The 20,330-nt window shown below is 41.4% G+C and overlaps 1 protein-coding gene across 1 annotated transcript in view; it reads left to right on the forward strand.

The window, feature by feature from the left end:
* The first annotated feature begins 12,034 nt into the window (after nt 1–12,034).
* LOC125761761 (protein dimmed) overlaps nt 12,035–20,330 on the forward strand; it is a 39,932-nt gene continuing 31,636 nt past the window's right edge. Inside the window, exon 1 of the mRNA XM_049423221.1 lies at nt 12,035–13,941. The gene's annotated coding sequence lies outside the window, so the exon portion shown is untranslated. The remainder of the gene's footprint in view (nt 13,942–20,330) is intronic.

The raw sequence follows: 20,330 nt of genomic DNA on the forward strand, positions 1-20,330 counted from the left end.
ACGAATGACAACAAAAATATACACATTTCAAAGCACATGCCCTCCCAGAAACGTCACCAATCCAGTTCTCGCTATTATCTGCCGACCGTCCATTGCCATGTTGGCCGCATTGAAGCGAAAACGTGGCAAAGATTGGTCTCACAGCTTCCGTACGTAAAGGGAAGTAAGATTAATTTGAAACATTCAAACTGTAATCATAATAAATTATAGCTTGGTGATAAAAATGTACATGCAACCGATGGTTTGTACACGGGGTAGCAAGAAGGTCGGATACGTGACGGGACAATGGTCGTGGGCATTGTGCGCGCTTTTAAGGTTAGAGTACTTTGTAGCTTCCCTCCCCAATTGCCGACGGTGCACTCGGTGACTTTGGTGACAGTTCGAAAATTGAACGAGAAACAGATGATGATGTTGTACGTTTCCGGATGCTTCTTCAACGCTCCTTCGGTGCATATGGGAGCCTATTTCACGGTTTGTCAACGTACACCAACATGGAGTACCGTCCGTTGGGGGATTTTGGGAATGCTTCATATGACCGATTCGTATTGTTGGGCAAATAAGGATAATTTGTCAACGAAACCACGTAGCGCGTGGATAACTTTGGGGAACGGTTGCGATTAGGTGTGGATATGTTTATATTTGAATTGCTTTGTCCTCACTTACTAACGTCATCAGTCGGATAATACTGATACTCACGATATTTCAATCGTGTGAGAGGAGATGCAGAAACGTTATTACTTGTGAGATATTTTTGAATTAAATCCACCACCGGAAAATGACCCATCGTTGACAGGCAGGGCACTATCCGGTGCCTTCACTGCCTGGCGACGAACTCACTCAGATGAAGTGCGTTACCGGAAATAGACTTCCACCATGATTGTTGCCCCTGTACGTAGGGACAAGTATAGAGTGTCCTAGATCTTTTATCTTCGTTTCTCTACCCAATGCAGCGAGAGGTGGGGGCTAAGGTACTAAAAAATAATCCTTGAAATGATTACGACGACTTGTGCACAGTAACGCACACCTCACCACGGTTACACACGCAACCGGTACAGAATAAACGCAACAATAAGTATCTACATCGGGCGACTTTATCGAGCGTGTTAAATGCTTCGGTATGGTCTGCTGCGTGTAGGCTTAGTGTCGCCTCTCGGGTGAAAATCAAACCTTCATTGATGGCCACGCAACCGTCAACGGTCGTCAATATTTACCGCACGATTTGTTGCACAAGTTTTTAATATCATCTCGGTGATCTCGTCTCGCTCGTGCCCTGCAGCTGATGACGCTACACCGGATTTGTTCTTTGCGCGATACAGGTGGGTAGCTTAATTCCTTGCTGTGGCTGTCGAGGGAAAGAAAAGGGGAACAGCGACAGTGTACGTGAAAAAAAGCACAATACAATACACGGTTGATCGGTACGCTCTGGTCTCTCTCTGATGGTGGGTATTATGGTGACCAAGGTACGAAGTACTTAATCAGCCCTTTTTTCCGGTTCGTGACCGTTGTCCAGCGCTTGTTGATCCGTTCGGTACACATGTAATGGTATCAGACGTAGTAAACGCACTGGCTGGAATATTGGAAGCTGAAGGTGGTTTTGTACAGTTTTTAAATTGATTTTTTGAGTCATTTTAAATTCAATTGATGTTTGAAATGCATTCAACTTTAATAATACATTCACTAATTAAGTACCAAAATAGCCTAAAATAGGTTTTATATTGTTAAGAAGGTTGTGAAAACCCTTAATAAATACATTGTATCCTTTTTTACAGATCTTTCTTAGTTATTATCCTCAGCAGCATCTTTTTAGTAATATTATCGTATCTCGAATTATTCATTTCGTGTGCACTACTGATAAATTTCCAATTTACTTCACCTTATTTAACATATTCTGTACTGTACAAAGCGTACACCTATGCGTGTGTATACGTAAGCAGGTGTGAAACACCTTCACTCTTTGACACATTTCCTCGAATTCAGTCGAACCTTGAGGACCGGTGCGTGATGGTAAACATATTACCGCACAAATAGACACACCATATTAAGATGCTAGCACACACTCGCCGGACCGTCCTGGAGACACTCGATGGTGACGGTTTGGTCCCAAGTTTTCCATTTTCCTCTCTGCGTAGGTTGATGCTTATCCGTCGCTTTCCCGACGCGATGCAGAACCCTTCATGGTGTGTGATTGGTCGGGAAAACATTTTCCCTGCCTTTCCCTTGCACTCCCGATCGCTCCTTCGTCCGCTACCGCCGCCCTCCTCTTGGAGTCTCATTGATGTCCCATTGATCGTTTCGATGTAAACGTATGTCCTTCAATCCTTTCGAGCTTTGTACCGCTTCCAAGACAACCCCTTTTTGCGCCAAACGTTTCGTCATCGCTCGTCAACGTTCGTGAGGTGTTTATTGATGTAATCAATATCTTTATTTGTTTATCTTATTCATTTCCGTGGTATCGTCTCACCCTCGTCTGACACGTCACATCTGGCTCGCAGGTTTCATAAATATATCGCACACCTAGGAACATATCGCTGCGTTCAACCACAGGAATATCGCTTCCAGCTACACATCAACAGCGGCTTGTAACGAAAGAGGTAGGTTTTTGGTACGTTCGTGACCTTATGCTGGGGTGGGGCAGAGAAAACATCGGATATCTTCGTTTTATCTACCCATCGTATTTTACTCCGTTCAGGCTGGTTGATTCTTTCGTAAAGCAACGACAATAGACGCGGGAAAGGCAAATAAAATTTGGTTATTATCGTTTGATCTTTCTTAAGATTTGAATATGCAACAAGCACGCAAAATTGTTGTCCAGTTTTCACTTTAAACATTGTTTGACAATTTAGTGATGACTTACCAATGAGTTAAGTAAATCAAATATATACTATTCGAGCATATACATAACTAAAAACCAACGGCATAAACGGGATAAAATAAAATCACAGAGCACCAACACTCTTTCAATTATTTATATTGGATATATAAAATGTTTGAAATAGGTTTAGAATAGAGATGTGCAAAATGTGTAAGAGTGACATAGTGAGTTGAAACGTTGTGTTGAACGAGTTTCGTTCACTCACCACGAGGAGTTTTAGCGACTCTTTTTTCACTTACTCACTCATAAGCGAACAAGCGGGCTAGTCTGATCGGCAAGGACTTGAAACGGGATCTGCCTCTGATAATGATATTTTTAAATTTTTAGAATATTTTTATTTTTTTATTATTTTTGATTCTGTTTTTTATTTAAAGCACTAGCTTACCCGGCAAACCTAGCTTTGCCCTTTAACATGCGTTTTGCAATTAAAGCAAACATTTTGAGTGTTCAACCTTGATTCGTGTGGTATTATTAGAGTGGCGATTAGAGAATATCGTTGATTGATTGAAAATTCTTAAATAATTGGCATTCTTAATCCAATTCATATTCCCAATCAAAGCAATTTTTCTTCTTTTTTGTGGCTTTTCTTCTTCTTTTATGCTACTTCAGAAGCCATTTCAGGCTTTCTTTGACGATTGAGATTTCATACCATGTCCTTCCGTGTAAGGCGCCGATCCACATGCACCACTGAGCCGCAAATAACTAAATTGCATTTTATAATTATTCCAACACTTGCTTTTTACTTATTTATCACTCACTTTACGCTTTAATGAATACAATTGCACAAATAAATCGTCATGTGTACCTACTTTGATTGATATATTTGTTAGAACTTTTTTTTCAGTACCTAGTGTTCAACATTATTCGTGTTGAAAAAATGGCTAGGAAAAACAGAAAAGAACTCATAATATTGGCCAGAGGCCACCTAGCGAAACGAAAAATAGCGGTAAACCTATTCTCATACCTAACGAACGTTTAGCGAAAATTTCAAACAAATCGGTTCAGCCGTTTAAGAGGAGTTTGCACACTAACACCGCGACACGAGAATTTTATATATATAGATTATTTGAGTGAAAAGAAACTCATTGCAACCAATTGGCATTAAAATAAATCAATTTCATTTTTTTTGCAAAATTTCTCAAAAAAAACGTAAGGGGTAAGCCTTATGAAATTTTCGAGTTGAAAATATTTTTAAAATTTTTTTCTGATTTTTTATTCTTTTTTTTAATTTAAAGCACTACTTAAGTGAAAAGAAACTTATTCCAATAAATTCCCATTAAAATATATCACATTTAAAAATTTTGCTACATTGCTCAAAAATGAGGAAAATTTTACATTTTCTCAAACAGGGTATGGAACTTGGTTCTTCGAATAACTTCTGGCACAGACATCTGAGGGCATGGCCGTCCAAGAAGAAAATGTAGCCATTGGTGCCATCTATCGACCACAGGTTGAAGATTGACGATTCGTTGGATACCGACCGAGTTATAGGCAAAACTTGGTGCAAAAATGAGCCTTATGAAATTTTCGAGTTAAAATTTTTTTAAATTTTTTTTATGATTTTTTATTCTTTTTTTAGTTTAAAGCACTAATTGAGGGAAAAGAAACTTATTGCAACAAATTCCCATTAAAATATATCAATTTATAAAATATTGTTAAATTTCCCAAAAAAAAATCGAAGGCCTTAGGAAATGTATGGCCGGGTTTTTTTTACGACTCCGAAATGAGTCGTTAAACGAGCTGACTCCTAGTAACGACTCATTCAGTCTGAGTTGATTCACTAAAAAGAGTTGTTATTCTCATCCCTAGTTTACAGTACAGAAATCGTATCTCAAATGATATCTCCTTACAATATAGATAATCTCCTTACCGCGAGAAAAGTTCAATAAAGCTTCCAGCTCAAACTATCTTCAATGTTCGTATTCCAGTCAACATTAGTATTCCTGTTGGTTGACAAAGTTCAAACTTTCCCTTACCATTCAACTCCCAAGTACACCACGTGGTACGTGGTACGTGTGCTCATTTTTTTTGTGTGTGTGCACATTCTCACTAATGATTGACACATGATGGGACATCTCACCGAAGTGCACATTACCGGAAGCCTTATCGGCAATGGGAAAACTTTTCCCTATCAAACCATCGCACCACGGGTATGAGTGTGATAAGCAACAAATCTCTGCAGCAGAACGATGAGCGAATGGTACAATCTACAGAGCCGCGGTAAGAGAACGGCAAAGTTTTCGAATAAAAATCGTTCGGTAAATAATGACGATTATTAGCTTTGCGTGACACGAGCAGGCCGAAGGAATTGCATTTTCCGATCATGAAGGATCATAGTTCGTTGTGTTAGTTTTCAGTTTTGTGACCGTGTGGCGTTGCCGGAAAACCCTCCCGGTGAACGATATTGAGATTAGTGGTTAAAGGATAGTTTGCACACATTCGTTCGCGGTTGTCTGTCTTTCGACGGGGTGGAGACAATTTTTAAGCTGATTTATTATAGTTGTGGCGCAGAAACAGGGCGAAAAAAGTATTCCTTTTACATTGCTTCATTTTGTTCTTGCCTCACATTCGTTGGTTGCCTGTTATTGGTATTTAGTTTTTCAGTCGCAACAGAAGGGTACTCATGTACACAGAATAGGGACAGCGTTCAGGAACTTCTCCTGCTCCTAGCTATCGAGCTCTAGCGCCATTGCAAAAGGGCTGTCACGGTTTACGAGCTGTAGGAAAGGTTTAGTAGTTTATGGGGCGTGATGGGATGGAGTTGGGAGATGAATTAAATCACTTGTCCGGTGTCTGGCTCGTTGGCGCCTGACCGATCGTTGCTCTAATTTTCCGTTAACACTTTCCCGCTTGCCTTTGGTCGTGATGTGGCGCTTGTAATGCTTGGTTTTGTGCCCTTGGACGCAGCATAATTGTACCGTCGGTTATGTGCAGGTTATTTCTACAAAATCTTCTGAACAAAAGGTAGCAAAAAAGTTAACTTACTATACTCTGCTAATATATATTCAGTAAATAAGTTTGACTATCAACATTTGTTGGACAAACACCAATTCCATAATTAATGTAAAATTATCAATTTAAAATAATAAACAATATATATATATCTGTAATAGAAAAAGTTGAATCAAATATAATTAAACGCTGTATACAGTGTGTGATTATGTTTTTACAAACTTTGTGCTATTCACATCCTGAATGCCACCACCTAGAACCTGCTTCAGTCAACGTGACGCACATAAAAATACGATTCAATATACTCTAACTTGAAGCTCGTGAAGCATAAATCCTCACATATTACCTTCCAAAAATGTGCAACTCCGTGCCACAATTTGTCTTCCCTTCTACCCTGCCCCATTCCTCCACCTCCTCCACCACTCACTTTCCATAACGCATAAGTAAAAGTGTCATGCGGGAAATTGTGCAATTGGTTGTACATTTTATTAAGTGATTTGTGCTTTTAATCTATGTCTTCCGATATCCGATGCTCAGCTCACGTCCACCTCCAGAAGGGTAGGCCCCAGACGAAGCAGTGCCAAAGGGTGTGTTTGCATGCGTTTTACATTTGTAACAGCTCATGTTGCGATGCTTACATTATTTACCGCGTCGTCGTTGCTTAACTGCCGACTCGGTTTGATCCGATGATTCGTCACGATTTCCGCAGTGGATGGAATAGAGGTGGGAAAATTTACATATTCACCTGCCATGCACTTGCGGCGCATCACACGAAACAAAAGCCCACACCGTCAACGTACAGTCACTGTACGTGCCGAGCGTAACGGTGTTACAGAACTATTGTTTTCCGTTTCCCGTTAAAGCGGGTGGGAAATTAGTCAGTCCCTACACCAGCGTCCGATGGATGGTAAGGATGGTTGAGATGGTTCGCTACATCGACCCGCTCCCGCTTGTGCTGTGTTTCGATTAGAAGACCCAGTATTTAACACCTGCACAGGCTGGTGGATGTATAACAAGCAACAGTTTTATGCAACAGCATGCGAATAGAAGCTTGGCACGAAGAACGGATAATAGGGCTCTGCGTCTTGGATTATCCGACGCTCAAGGGTGCAATCGATGCGTGATTCGAGTGAGGTACATTTGTCCCTTTGAAACGGGGTTGGCAATTGATTAGCAAATCGATAACTAAAACACTTGCCACAGAGTAACATATTTGTTGAAAGGAGCATTCAACACAATCACTACAGCAGACTAGAAATGCTGTTAATTTCTTTACTAAAATTGTATTGAAATATGTTAAATGTAAAAGTGTTCTTTTAACTATTTTTTTACCTATTTCGTAAGGTTGTATTTTGTACGATTCCTCTAAAGGTACACAAAACAAAAAATAGAAACTCTTCACTGAGCACGAAAACGCGTTTCCACTTATCATCAAATTAGCGTAGCAATTTAGCAGATTTCACCAGATGGGAATTGAATCGTCAGTGTGTCCTAATTTGGTTGAAAGCTCCCTTCCCTTAAAAAACGAACAAGGTTTTTCCTCAAAGCTTCATACTACGATTGTTTATTGGATTTCTGGTGAAGCACCGGCACAGCTTCTCTCTTCTAGTAAATTGTTAGCTTCTGTTGTTGTGTGTTTGCTAGATATTCCATACGATGGTCGACGCGTTTGCTCGGAAAAACTATGTCACTTTATCTGCTTCAACCAATTTTGGCTCGCCCGAAGGTAAATGCAAACGAACGAATCGAAACGAAGAATTGTCGCTGGTTGAGATTTTCAAAGTAACTTTCCCAGTTTTGGTTCAATTTAATTTTCCCAATCGTTTCGTCCCGTACAACCCATCTCCCCCGATGCCGGACTGTTACTGTGTGTTGGATTGGGCTATCGGTTACTTTGAGGTTTTTTGGATAAGTTTTCCAACCTTAAAAGATGCAAATCAGTTTCGCAAAGTAACACTATCCTGGGCACTTTTGTTAGTTGTATGGTATTGGTCGTCAGTAGGGTTATCGCTGGCCACCGTATCGAGGTAAAAGTTGAAGGAATGGGATAATTTGAATACACGTGTGGAATGGAACGTTACCCTCAACAATGCTAAAAGTCTTTTCAGGGTGAACTGAAAGTTAACCAAACGTATTGATAAAACGTGCTCAATTGTTCAACCATCTTTCATCATAAAAAAAACACTTTTGTGTGAAACATTTTATTTTAAAATTGATTACAATTGAGCAGGGTATAGGTAAAAAAGATTATAAATAAAAAAGCCTTTCTATTCGTTGACCATCTGCCACTTGTTCTACCGAAGCACAATCGATCGCAATTTGTTACCTCGCATCACACATTCTAACACGCTTATCTATAAATGACGTAAACGTAAAACCGATAAGCCACAACGCAACCCTCGCTGTGGCTGTACCGAGTGTGTTTACCTTCGCATGAGATTGCACCTGCAAATAATGCCGTGGTACGCGATGTTCGCAACCTGCCAAATGAAAACACCTGAGAAATGTCTGGGAAAATGGTACCGCGACACCGTGAGCCATCGCAGAGGAAAGTGTGTGGTTTTTGGTAGCAGTGGAAAATACGACCATATCTATCATTTCGCCTATCAGCAATCATCGGCCACTGGTGAACGGTTATCGCTGGTTTGCCCCATACAGTTAGCATCAATTTATTGCCATCGATATATCGCGCACGCTGTTTCGTTCGGGCATTGAGCATGTTGTATGGGTTTGTCGCTTATGTTTTGCTTTACTGTTTTTTTCTTCTCTTCTTATGCAGTCGCGATAAAGATTCATCGATTTGCATTCGCGCAAACAATGTTCCGGTAGTAGCAATTAATTTTCTTCCCATATTCAACATAACCGATGGTTTAATGTTTTTGCTTGATTGAAATCAACACGAATAGTTTCCATTTGTGTGCGTTTGTATCTTTTCCTCATAATACGATTCAGGTACATCACAAGTCGTTGAATGCTTTATGATTTTTTAGTTTGTTTTTTACAATTTTTCCAAACCGTAGGGAAAGCGACTGAAGGTAAACATACTGGTACTATCGTATTTAAATACGAGTCCGAGCGAACAACCTGATTCCACTTTCATCAGCCAGGTTGTTTAATCCGTTTACGAGAGTTTTTTATGTGTTGATAGTTGTATGTGAAGTCGATTTGCATTTCTAGCAGGAACTATAGGAACTACCATTCAAAACGCTCATGCAAGAGGCCAATGAACTTTCGCACCCTTTCTGCATGTAAGTTTGTTTGTGTGTGTTTTTTTTGTTACTGCTGCAGCTAATACAGCAACCCTTATAATCGACACCGACGACCGGCATTAGCTTATTTGCATTTAGTGCATTTCCGTTTCACCTCCCTTTCTTATTTTACAGACGTATGTTAAATGCCAATTTCTATTCCCTTTCGATGTACGCCTTACCTGGTCGTAGATACAAGCACCAGTAACGAAAAGTTTAATCATCATCATCATCGTTTTCTCATCGTTTCGATGGCTGTCGAGGGTGCCATGTTTACCATCGGTTCGGTAATGCTGTCAGTTCACATTTGGTATCCGTTGGTGTAGATCTAGCATGGATTAAGTGCAAATCCATATTGACAGAAGCTGAAGGAACTGAATGCCGAGGTGGGTTGCACACACCTGTGAAATCTTTCTCTACACTCACTGTGTAATAAGTTTTTATCGTTCAATATTAGACTTTAAATATTTGCATTGACTTGCTGTCCAGGTTAAATAGTAATTCTTTGAAGTCTTCCATTACAGTTTTAGCCTATATGGTCAGATATAAAACTTTTAATCCTTTTAATGACATCTTTTTTTAAAACGTAAGTATGATGTAAAATAAGACAAAATAGAGTATTTTAATCTTGTTTCCACACTGCATATAAACTGCATTGTTCGTGCATTGACCTCTCGCACTTATCCCATTCATCCTAGAACGAGGGCCATACGATGCTAAACAACGTTACAATCGTACACTTTAAACACGCGACATGACACACCGACTGACCCAGTCTGACGTATATCGCTCAACCGTCCGGTACGCCGGTAGCTATTTCAATTGCTACTCCACCACCAAACGCAAACAGCTTGTCAATATGGTGAGTGGCCGTGTTATGCCGTGTTCTTCGGTGCCATTCCATCAGCTTCCAGCTATCCGTGGCGCATTGGGAAGCATTTGCAGTGAAATGCACGCGGTGAAGAACCTTCGTCATTCCCATGATGAAACTCACGGCATGACTTCCTGTCCACCGGCCAGCAGCACCACTGTTGGGCGACCGGATCGGATCGAACAAAAAAGGAGCAAAGGACACCTGCTGAGTAAACGTTTCTAATTTTAATGTTGTTTCTCTGTTCTGGGCAGCTTCCGTGTAGGGTTTTTCGGGAAAGGACCGTACGACCGAACGGTCGTGAAGAATCCCACGACCTAGTAGCACTGCATGGCTATTTGTGGTGATCCAGCGTACGGATGAGACGGATTTTTTATTATTGGTACATTTCTGCTGCAAGCAAGATCTATGAAAAGTAATGTGTTTTATTTTTTATGTTAAGAAAAAGACACCGTGTCTATGAAAGCATTTGTAGATAAACGTATATAGATTTTAAGTTAAGGATTTATTTGACAAACTGTTTCGTAAACATACATAAAAGGAATATTTAAACTCTTGTATTATTAAAATAATTTATTCCTTTTAAAAAAAGCTGTTCCAAAAGACTTAGTACATTAAACTCTTACTTGTGAAATACCATCCATATTCAAAGTATAGATTATTTCGTTACCAATGTTCTATATGCTTGAAATAAATATTCCCTTCAAGCTCAGTAAAGAAAAATACTTTTATTATTCGTTATCATTCTCTTCTCCTTTACTTTCCTTTCTGGTTAGGGTAGATAAAATTATAACCCGGTCACAGCAAGGAGCCGGGAACGATTCAGAAAAACACCCTTATCAAAATAGCGTTGATAGCAAATGAAAGGAAAAAAAAAATAATATCGAAAGTAGAACCACAGAATGGCGAGAGGCGTGTAAAAACAAGCAAAAAGTTCGATAAGATTTTATTACATTCTCGTGTCACATTATCGTTATTATGCCACGTCGGTCTAGCTGCTCCAGCATAACCTCGTTCTCGAATACACAAAAGAGGATGAAAAAAAAACATTCCACAAGCAAAGAATGTCCTTTCGATGTTCTATACTTGTTGCATCGGACGCTACGTCACTTATTGCCTACATCTCGGGGCTTTTGCAACGAACGAACGCTTCATCGATTCAATTCGAACACAAAACCGCATTCCATACGCGCGCAGCAGCCAATGCTAGACTGTCGAATATTTTGTGTCAGCATTTCCTCTTCAAGGGTTTGATTCGGGTCACTTTCGTTCGGGTGCTGAATTTCCCCATAGTGGGTCAGTCGTCGTACGAAGGGGAAAAATACGAATTGTGCCTTCCACCGGGTTCGTGTATCGGTTGCCTGCCGTCAGAGAATTGTTCAGGTTCGCGCCTGTTGCGTTGGCGTTAGCATGCATGGTACCAAGGCGGTCCTCCCACCCGCTCGACGGTGGCAACCGAGAACCGTGGAGTGTAAGGGAGCACACGGCAGGCAGACACCCTTCAGAACATTCAGAAGGAGGCGCTTGGTGGCTTACGTTCGACGTGTGCGACTTCGATCAGCATCGGCACTAGCGTGGGTTGTAAGACGATAGGCCCCAAATTCAAGCGCTATGAGAAGGACGTTCGTTTGGAAGAAAGCTAGAATTCAATTGCTGTTTGAGAACGTGTAGGAAGGATTCTGATCGAGTGTTGATTTGAATCTGGCCGTTGAAGATGCTAAGTGAAAGGAATGTTATTGCTTATATGATGCTTCACTGAATGGAATGATTGTCCGAAACAATGATTGTATGCAAAAATATTCATGTAATTTACAGTTGAAATCATTACATATTGTACCTCACATACGTTTGTACATCTTCAAATACTATTTATTATTTCAACAAAGAAACAACATGGTAAATTATAGATTTGTCTAAATTTTAACTGGTTAAATTTAAGCTTCATATTGCATTGTTTCCACAGTAACAAATGATAACATCATCCTTTATCGCTACTTATCCAAATGCTAACTTCTAACGTTGCTTTGGAGAAAAAAATAAACTACGAAAATGATGATTAATGTGTGCGCCCTTTCAAAACTATCTCTAAAAAACTAACAAAAAAGTATGTTTGAATACAATCAAAGACAGACGAATCTCTGCACGTTGATCCAATGTATCGTAGTTCCATTTTTTTTCGTTACGTAAAACGCATTTGCCTTCCTTGCGTATGGTGGAGGCGCATGGTGGCTCGTACAGCAACCGCGAAGTAATCCCGCGGTTCAGTACGACTGTCCTATACAGACCGCCAAAAATACCGCAGCTATTCCCACGCATAAGCCACCACATAAGCGTTTATGCTGGCTAGCATGTGACCGTGGGTGGACCGCGGAGTTGTCCTTCGCTATCGCGTCAAACGTGGAGCACACGATTTCTGAATAGCATTCTCGTATCAAGTAGCATTTTGTAGCTTAAAAGCTGTTGTGACAACAGTGTGCACTCTCTCTAACAAACCAAGTCACCGGTGCGATGAGCGTGAGCACCGAACACATGTCTATCTCCCTTTCATTCGATACAGTGTTGTGCAAAGCAATGCTCGATGGGACAAGGCAATGTTGCTGGAAAGAACGCACTTTTTAGCTCGTTTGGTACATTTCCAACAAATACGAAACACAACCCGAAGTAAGCCCGAAACCGGAAAGGCAACAAGTTCGGTTACTGGTCGTGCCGTCGGTTCGCGGTTTTTCATTGACGCGCATTGTATCGTCGAAGAAGAAATAGGGGAGCGAATGTGTTGTCGTCCCAACGATACAATCTCTCCAAAACGAGAACGGAAAGCACAGGCACAGGCTACGGGGAAGGATGTTCGCGAAGGAAACATTGCTCGAGAACCTGTTGCGACCGAACCCAATGGACGTAACGTAGAACAAACCCTTAGGGTGGAATGGAAAACACGCTGCTCGTGCCAGTTCATTCGGATTGTTGTTTAGGATTGCTATCACCCCATGGTGCTGGCGTACAAGCGGAAAGTTGGCAAGTGGAAGGTAAACAGAACTAAACGACGAAGGGATGGCTACGTGTTGCTTCTGTGAACGTACCGTTCGGTTCAGTATGCGTCCAACAGTTGCCTGTTGCACATCTCGATCCGAACATCCGGTTCAACGTTCGGTACCACCAAGTCGGTGAGAAAGTGTTTCGTGTGTTGATTGAATTATTGGACAATTTCGGAATTTCAGCGGTTCGGCTTATCCGATAGGAGATCTATCGTGTGTCCGATTACTCGATTATGATGGACGTTGGGAATGGAAAGCTTTCTAGTGCAGTGTTGTTAACGTATGCAAACAAGTGTCTACTACTACCTGTTGCTAACTTTGTGCGTGATCCGACAGGTTGCTGCTGAGTTCTAAATCAATTCCTGGCCAGTGATGTTGCAGTGCAGTGGCAAATGGTGAAGTTTCCGGTATAGTTTTCGAAGACTTTGCGAAGTGATTCTTCGCCGAAGCAGTTGCCTGGATGGTACACGTGCCGTGCAATTATAGGACTGTGTAGAACTTTGACACTCAGACAAACTGCTGCATGTACCTCGATGCCAATTAGAACGTGCTCTACACGGCGCCCTATATGCACGCAGTTTCATCGTTCTTCTACGTCTGTGAGTGCGCGTGATACTGTTTCACTCAATTGTGCCGCATACTAGTGAAAGAGCACCTCCAAACTTACTATCCTCACAAGACTCACGCCAGCCGAGATTGCAATCCAGAGTGTCAGAGGTGGTTTCAGTTTGCCTTTGCCCAACCACTTACCAACTATCGCCAGACAGGCCTCACAGTGCAGGTGTTTAGTGAAGTGGCAGCGAGAGTTTTCCATTAATAAATTAAACTGCTAATTAGATAATTTCCTTCCACCTTAACGGTGGTGACAAAAGTGGTGGTACGTCGTCCTTCTCCTGCACACGGAGATTCAACGCTGCACAACGGAGCACAGCGTGAAGATGCCATCAGTGTGGTAGCAACACAGAGGTAGGATATAGAGGATACATTTTTTAGTTTCTTTTTTGGTTTCCGACTTTCCCCATTGTCCGTGCATCTTGCTCCAAAATGGTGCTTTTATAGTTTACTGTGTACTTTGTGTGAGTGTGCTAGCTTTCCCCTCATCTTGCCAGCTCAGTCTGTGTGGGATGCTGGGAAAGCGAATATCTTAACACCAGGTGACATAAGAGCCTCTTATTCGCTTAACCTAAGATGTCGCACCGAAGCACCGTTTGCTTTATGGTCTGACCTGAACGATATATTCGGATGGGCGCAGCTGCACCGTACGGTAATGGGAACCGGCCTGGAAGGAATGCAATTTAACTGAAAGCAATTTACTTTGACCAGAACTTTCCAATAAACACTAGCGCACCGTCACACGCGGCAAAGGCAACGGCAATGTTGTTTGGAAAATGGTCACGAAACAAACTGTGGCAGGTAGCTTGCCTTATCGCGATTTTCGAAACATCTTCCACGCTCTTTCTCAGACGAAACTCCGGATAAACCAGGTGCAGTTATGCTTAATTTGGTTCTTCTATGGTACGTGCTCGGGCTTGAATGCAACAAAGAAAATTCTGATTTTTTTTTGCTATATTTTGAGCTGCTGCACGTAATAGTTTGGTGTAAGAACTTTCGCCTTCCTTTTTCGACGGGAAGGTAAAGGTGTCTGTATAAATAATAATTAATTCGCCACATCGTGCAACCGGCAGACTGAAGCGTTTCGGTTGCCGATTGAGAAACACTTCGTTCTGAAGTTACAGCTGCCCGGTGATTCGCTTGCAGATTGAATTGCTCATCTGCAGCAGATTTAATTCTCGATAGCAGATTGTGATAAAAGCAAAGTTTCCATCCATTCCAAATGGCACGTGCTTACCATCAGAATGCAGACCATAGATTGAGTATATTCGATACCGAGTGGTAAATATTTACAATTTAAGCATCTCAAAATATATTTTTATTTACTGGATGTAAAAAAGATTATCTGTGATCGTATATTTCTTGTTATGCATTTATGGCTTCGTGCTCGTCTTCAAGTAAATATTTTTATCCTCTTAATGTTTCATACATTAATATTTGATTCCGATTAGTGTTGTGTGTGATTAATGCTAAAAATACGCCCCATAGATAGACATTTTTCCACACATCATGTATCTAATTGCAACCTCCTTATCAATTGTTAACAGCAATATCATCAAATTAAACTCATTTCTGCGCTGATGAAGATGAAGACATACCTCAGCAGCATGATAAATAATTCTTTTTCCAAGTCTTCTGGACGAGTGTCTCTTAAATTAATTTTTCTCCCTATTAGCGAGAGAACGCTAAATAATTGCATACGGCCAGCAACGGGTACGATTGTGGCCCATCATTAGCATCATCCTATAATTAGTATTCTTCGACATGCCATACTGGCACCCTTCACTCTGGTTGAGTTTGTTTTTATGTGCCAAACGCGTGGAACATCGTCATTTTTGGCCGTTCTGCCTCTGCCTGAGTCATCGTCTTTGCATTTAGGAGTTTTGTCCCGTTTGTCTGTCCTGTGCGGGTCGTGACGTAGAATATCTCGCTATTGCTACTGCTGAAGATTTTGAAAGGATATTCTCACGCTGTGTAACCATTTTTACCCACAAACACACACATTCAGGTGGCAGGACATGAGCGTCCTTCTTCGGGACGTTAACCATTCATTTGTTATTCTGTCAGAACGGAAAAGTTAATTAAGTGCTGCTCGAGTCGAGCGGTTTCGGTAAAACAGTGGACCACTTTTTCGTTTTTGCTGTACCTCATGACACTGCAATAGTATATCGTGTTCTCATTAACATTTTAGGTGCATGATCTTAATGACTGATCCAGTTGATTCGAAAAACACGTTAGAATAACAATACATTTTATAAAAATACATCAAAAAAGTTATTAAAAAGGTTTGTTTTCTACACTTATACAAAAATTATCTTTTATTTGAGTTTTCCTATATTAAGCATATCGAAATCTTAAGGATTTGTACTGCATTAAACATTCCTTGTATTACTTTCCACCTCCCTCTTACTGCTTCCTACATCGCACAAATGTAACCAGCACGAAAAGAAGTGTGAAATAAAACAGTTTGAATGGGGAAATAAAATAGAGCTAGAGCGAAAACTTTTGCCCATCAGGAAAACCTCTCAAAAACCAGACCAACAAAAGCTGTCCGGAAGATGGAAATGGTTCTTCAGCAAAAACTTTTTCAAGTTGTAAAAATGTGTGCATCTGGAAGGAAGGAATTACAAAACGGAGGTAGAGGAAGAGAAAGAATAACATAATATATATATACAGATACACTTTTGAGATCTTTGAGCCGACCTGGTCACATACCGCGACAAGATGGAAAGAAGGTTTGTTTTAGGGAGTGACAAGAAATGTCCTCAACTTGCAACAGACTGGTATGAGGCATGAAAAGCCACATCTTCTCTTTAGCCTGATGCGTCAAGACTGATTCACCGTTCGGACTATGGTATTTCTTTTCTGTCGGGGTTCACGAAGGTACAATCAAAGTGAAGCCGTGGCTATTCTAAACCGGAGAAGCCGGAGCAGAAGCGGTGGATACGATAAAGCTAGAAGCTTCGGATGCCCAGAAGAAAGAGGAATAAGATAAATTGAGTCATATTTTCAAATTTGTATCATTACTCCATCAACGACACGGTAGACCGAGTGGCCAGGGAACGAAGGTTAGAAAACGTAGACGACAATCTCCTTCACTTTAGGAAGGTGATGTGGGTAGGTAGGTGTGCGAGAAAGGAGAGAAGCCGCCACACCATGTGCCCATATGTTCTCATTTGCGTTCGAGTTGCGAGGTGGCGTTCCATGCTTGCCAACCAATTTCTCTCACTATCCCGCGTGCGGTAAGGTAAGGGTCTCTCACATCGCCGGAAGGGAGCCTGATTGAGTGAGGCCATTGTGTGCGTCCTTCCGTGTGACATCTTCAAGGGACACATTCACCAGAACGCTAAGGAGACATTCTGACAAAAGATACGCAGATGATTATGGTGATGATGATGGCGATGATGATGGTGCAGTATCAGAAGCTATGTACTCATGCGGAGTTAACACGTTTAGCAAGCTGATATCCGTGCTGGAACTTTGTCAGCCCGTGTGCCTTCGTCTATCAAGGTTGCGTTGGGGTGAGTTGGTTAAGAATTTTTCCTAACGCCTTGAACTTCGGGGATCGTGTAAACTGTACCGGAGAAGGATGTTTACGGAATTTACGTCATCCTGTTGATAGCTTATCATTTTGTAGCTTTTCAATAACGGTACTAGGTACAAAAGGGTTCCGATGAATAGGAAGGATGTTCTAACGAAATATTTCATGATTTATCGATCTGTACCTGTGAGATATGACATTCTTAGCTGGATATGGAGTATGGAATTTGACAGTTATACATCTGTAATATACGTCATGTGTCAACATTTAAGTGGCATTAAAAAATTTTATTTAAAAAAAGTATATTTGTATTTTTGTTGTAATTCATTATCAATTTGCAAACAATCAAGTAATTAGTAAAGAAATTACTAGGAATAGGTAATTTGAGTTCAGGAAATCTATAATAGCATTGCACGATCTCATTGCTTAACACATTCTCGTCTTTCGCAGATGTAAAAATGATTACAAATATCTATTGATATCGACCTCAACCCCATTTCGTGTTATTTTGTTTCCTGCAGGGAAACACAGTTTATTCGGAATCGATCAAGAAATTCTTCTGCGACCGAAAGAAGTAGGAAATATCAAATCATGTTGATATGATTTTCATAAAACATACACATCCAACACACGTTTGCTTCACTCCTCTACGTGGCCATACATTTTGCGCGACAAGAGCATACAAACCGAAACATCGTTTCCCAACTAAAGCAAGGACACTTTTGTGTGCGTACGTCAGCAATACCACGAACAAGTGCCAGAACTGTGGATTTTTGGGCGTGTGAACAGAAACGTAGGGAAAGATGACGAGGAAATGTTGTCGTTGGCGTTTTTCGAGTCATTCTCGGAATTGTCTGTATCTCTCCTGCTGGGGCATCCTGGCGAAGAAAAATGACAACAGACCTGATGAACTCTAGAACTCGAGATCGACAGACTTACTGCAGTCACCGATTCAGTCATCACCGACGTCTGAGGGGACGCTTTGCGATTGCGAACCTTGTCTCCGTACCAAGCAATTGCCTCCGGGTGAAATTGCAACGAATATGTAACGATGTATCGACAGGTGGTTCGTTGTTGTGGAGGTGGATTATTTTTCTATTTTCTTGTTTTCCACAATCAGAACAGTCAAACACGCCTTAGCCTCAATCGCATAACACCACCACGCGTGTACGCTCGGTGGCAAGGATCGATCCGGGCGTCGATTAAGGGATATTCATCATATCCGACACACACTTGGCATCCCCCAGCGTCTTGGTACTTCGGTCGATACACACTTTTACGACGTCTTAGGCACATACCATACCACACGCAAGTGACGCCTCCTGATGCGGTAATTGATTTATGCCGAATCAGAGCACGTTGCGTTCTTGGGTTTGGGCAATCTTTCCACAAACTTTGGCGATCGAAAGATACAATGTATCGAACGTCTGGGTTTCCGTCAACCGGGAATTCGCACCGATACGTGGGATGTGCCGAGTCATGGATCCTGGTAATGGTGGTGGGCCATGATATGTTTCATGCTCGTCAAACGTTGGCACTTTATACGTCTTTTGGAGAGGCTTCTTTCCTGCTTTTTTGTCGTCATCTGTAAGTGAATAACCGCAAAATGTTTAGCAAGACAGAAACATGAAATGGCTTTGTGATCTTTGCCCATGTTAAATCACGGAATTGTGGATTAAAGAACATGGATAACAATAAAAATGATAAAATTTAACAAACTAACTAAAATAAGGAAGTTATGTTACGTTGTTCTGATGTTATGTTATGCCCAAATCATAAGACCGTGTCAGTTCATGGTGGTGAGGTGGTAGGAACATATGTTTTACATTAACATTTGAGTACTGCATGTACTTTGAAAGCATGTAACAAAAGGTTACTAAATGCATGATGTACTCGCAAACAAAAGCCTGTTTGAAATGATCAATATAAGCTGCCTCGTGATTAATCAAACGAACCCCTTTAGCTCATCCACGATCAAATAATTTCCAACAATAGCATTCTCTTAATCAATCTCGATCGTACAAAAGAATCAGCTTTCGTTAAAACCATGCAATGATGCGGTACGAATGATTGCGAATTGACCTCTCAACCTGTTGCATTACTGCCGGCTACGAAATATCTTCCCAGCCACACAAATGCTTCGGTCTGTCCGTTACGTGTTGCATCGTTTTCGGATCCTTAATTTGAGCTTTTCCCACCCTACCGGTCAACGATCTTCTATCAAAAATGTATGTGTGCTTTGGAGTTATGAAATCTTCATCGGACCGTGAGCTACAGCATTGGCAAAGAACTGGTTGTAGCTTATCCGTACCTTTGCTCTGGGAACTATGGAAAGGAAACAATTTCATTCCGTAAACCAAACGCTCGGATTCCCCACGACAGACGGCACGTGTCGTCCTCCGATCCTTAGGGTGCCTTTCCCCGATAAGCGATTGTTATCCTACCTCAACAGAGTATCGTCGGGCACGGTGAAGAACCCTAATTTGGGCCAACGGTTCAGTTGGCGTGAAATGATTTATTCTTTCGGCCAGAATGAAGTGAAAGCGGTCCATTTCGTTGTTTTTTTTTGCCTGTTGCTCGTTCTTCTTCAGACCAGTTTGTCTTCCACTACCAACACATGTATGTGTGTGTGTGTGTGTGTGTGTGTGTTTGTTTTGCTTCCATTCGAGGACCCTTTCTGTACGGCGGTCCCATTATTCGACGATGATGGCCGTTGAAGACGGTAGAAGGTGAATCGGAACTGGTGTGGCCGGGTTGCCACAGGATCCCATTTCATTATCGCAGTTTTCGGCTAAGGATTTGGGATTGTTTCCCAAAAAGGAGAGTCCTTCAGCTAGAAGAAAAAGGTTGCGACCTGCACACGTGAGAAGCAGAACGCTCGTTGCCTTAGATTGTATGTGGCGTTTTTGTACCAACACCCGGTCGTCATCGTTGTGGACGTCGGGTTGGGTTTCCCGGCACATCCCTTTGCCAGGGTTCTCTACTTCACCGCAGTATCATGTACTAGAAAGATTGCCCTTTTTCAGGTGAGAAGGTAACATGGCTTCATCAGAACCTCCTTCTTCATCATACGTTAGGAAACGTATCTCCATAGAACCGAGTTCACCCTTCGTAGCTACTGGCAGACTTGGTTCGGTTGTGGTTCAGTTTGACAGGTGTATAATTAACACCTTTTCGAGTGCGTTTCCTTGGTCGTGCTAAC

This window comes from Anopheles funestus, chromosome 2RL (assembly GCF_943734845.2).
Source record: "Anopheles funestus chromosome 2RL, idAnoFuneDA-416_04, whole genome shotgun sequence".
NCBI classification, from domain to species: Eukaryota; Metazoa; Arthropoda; class Insecta; order Diptera; family Culicidae; genus Anopheles; species Anopheles funestus.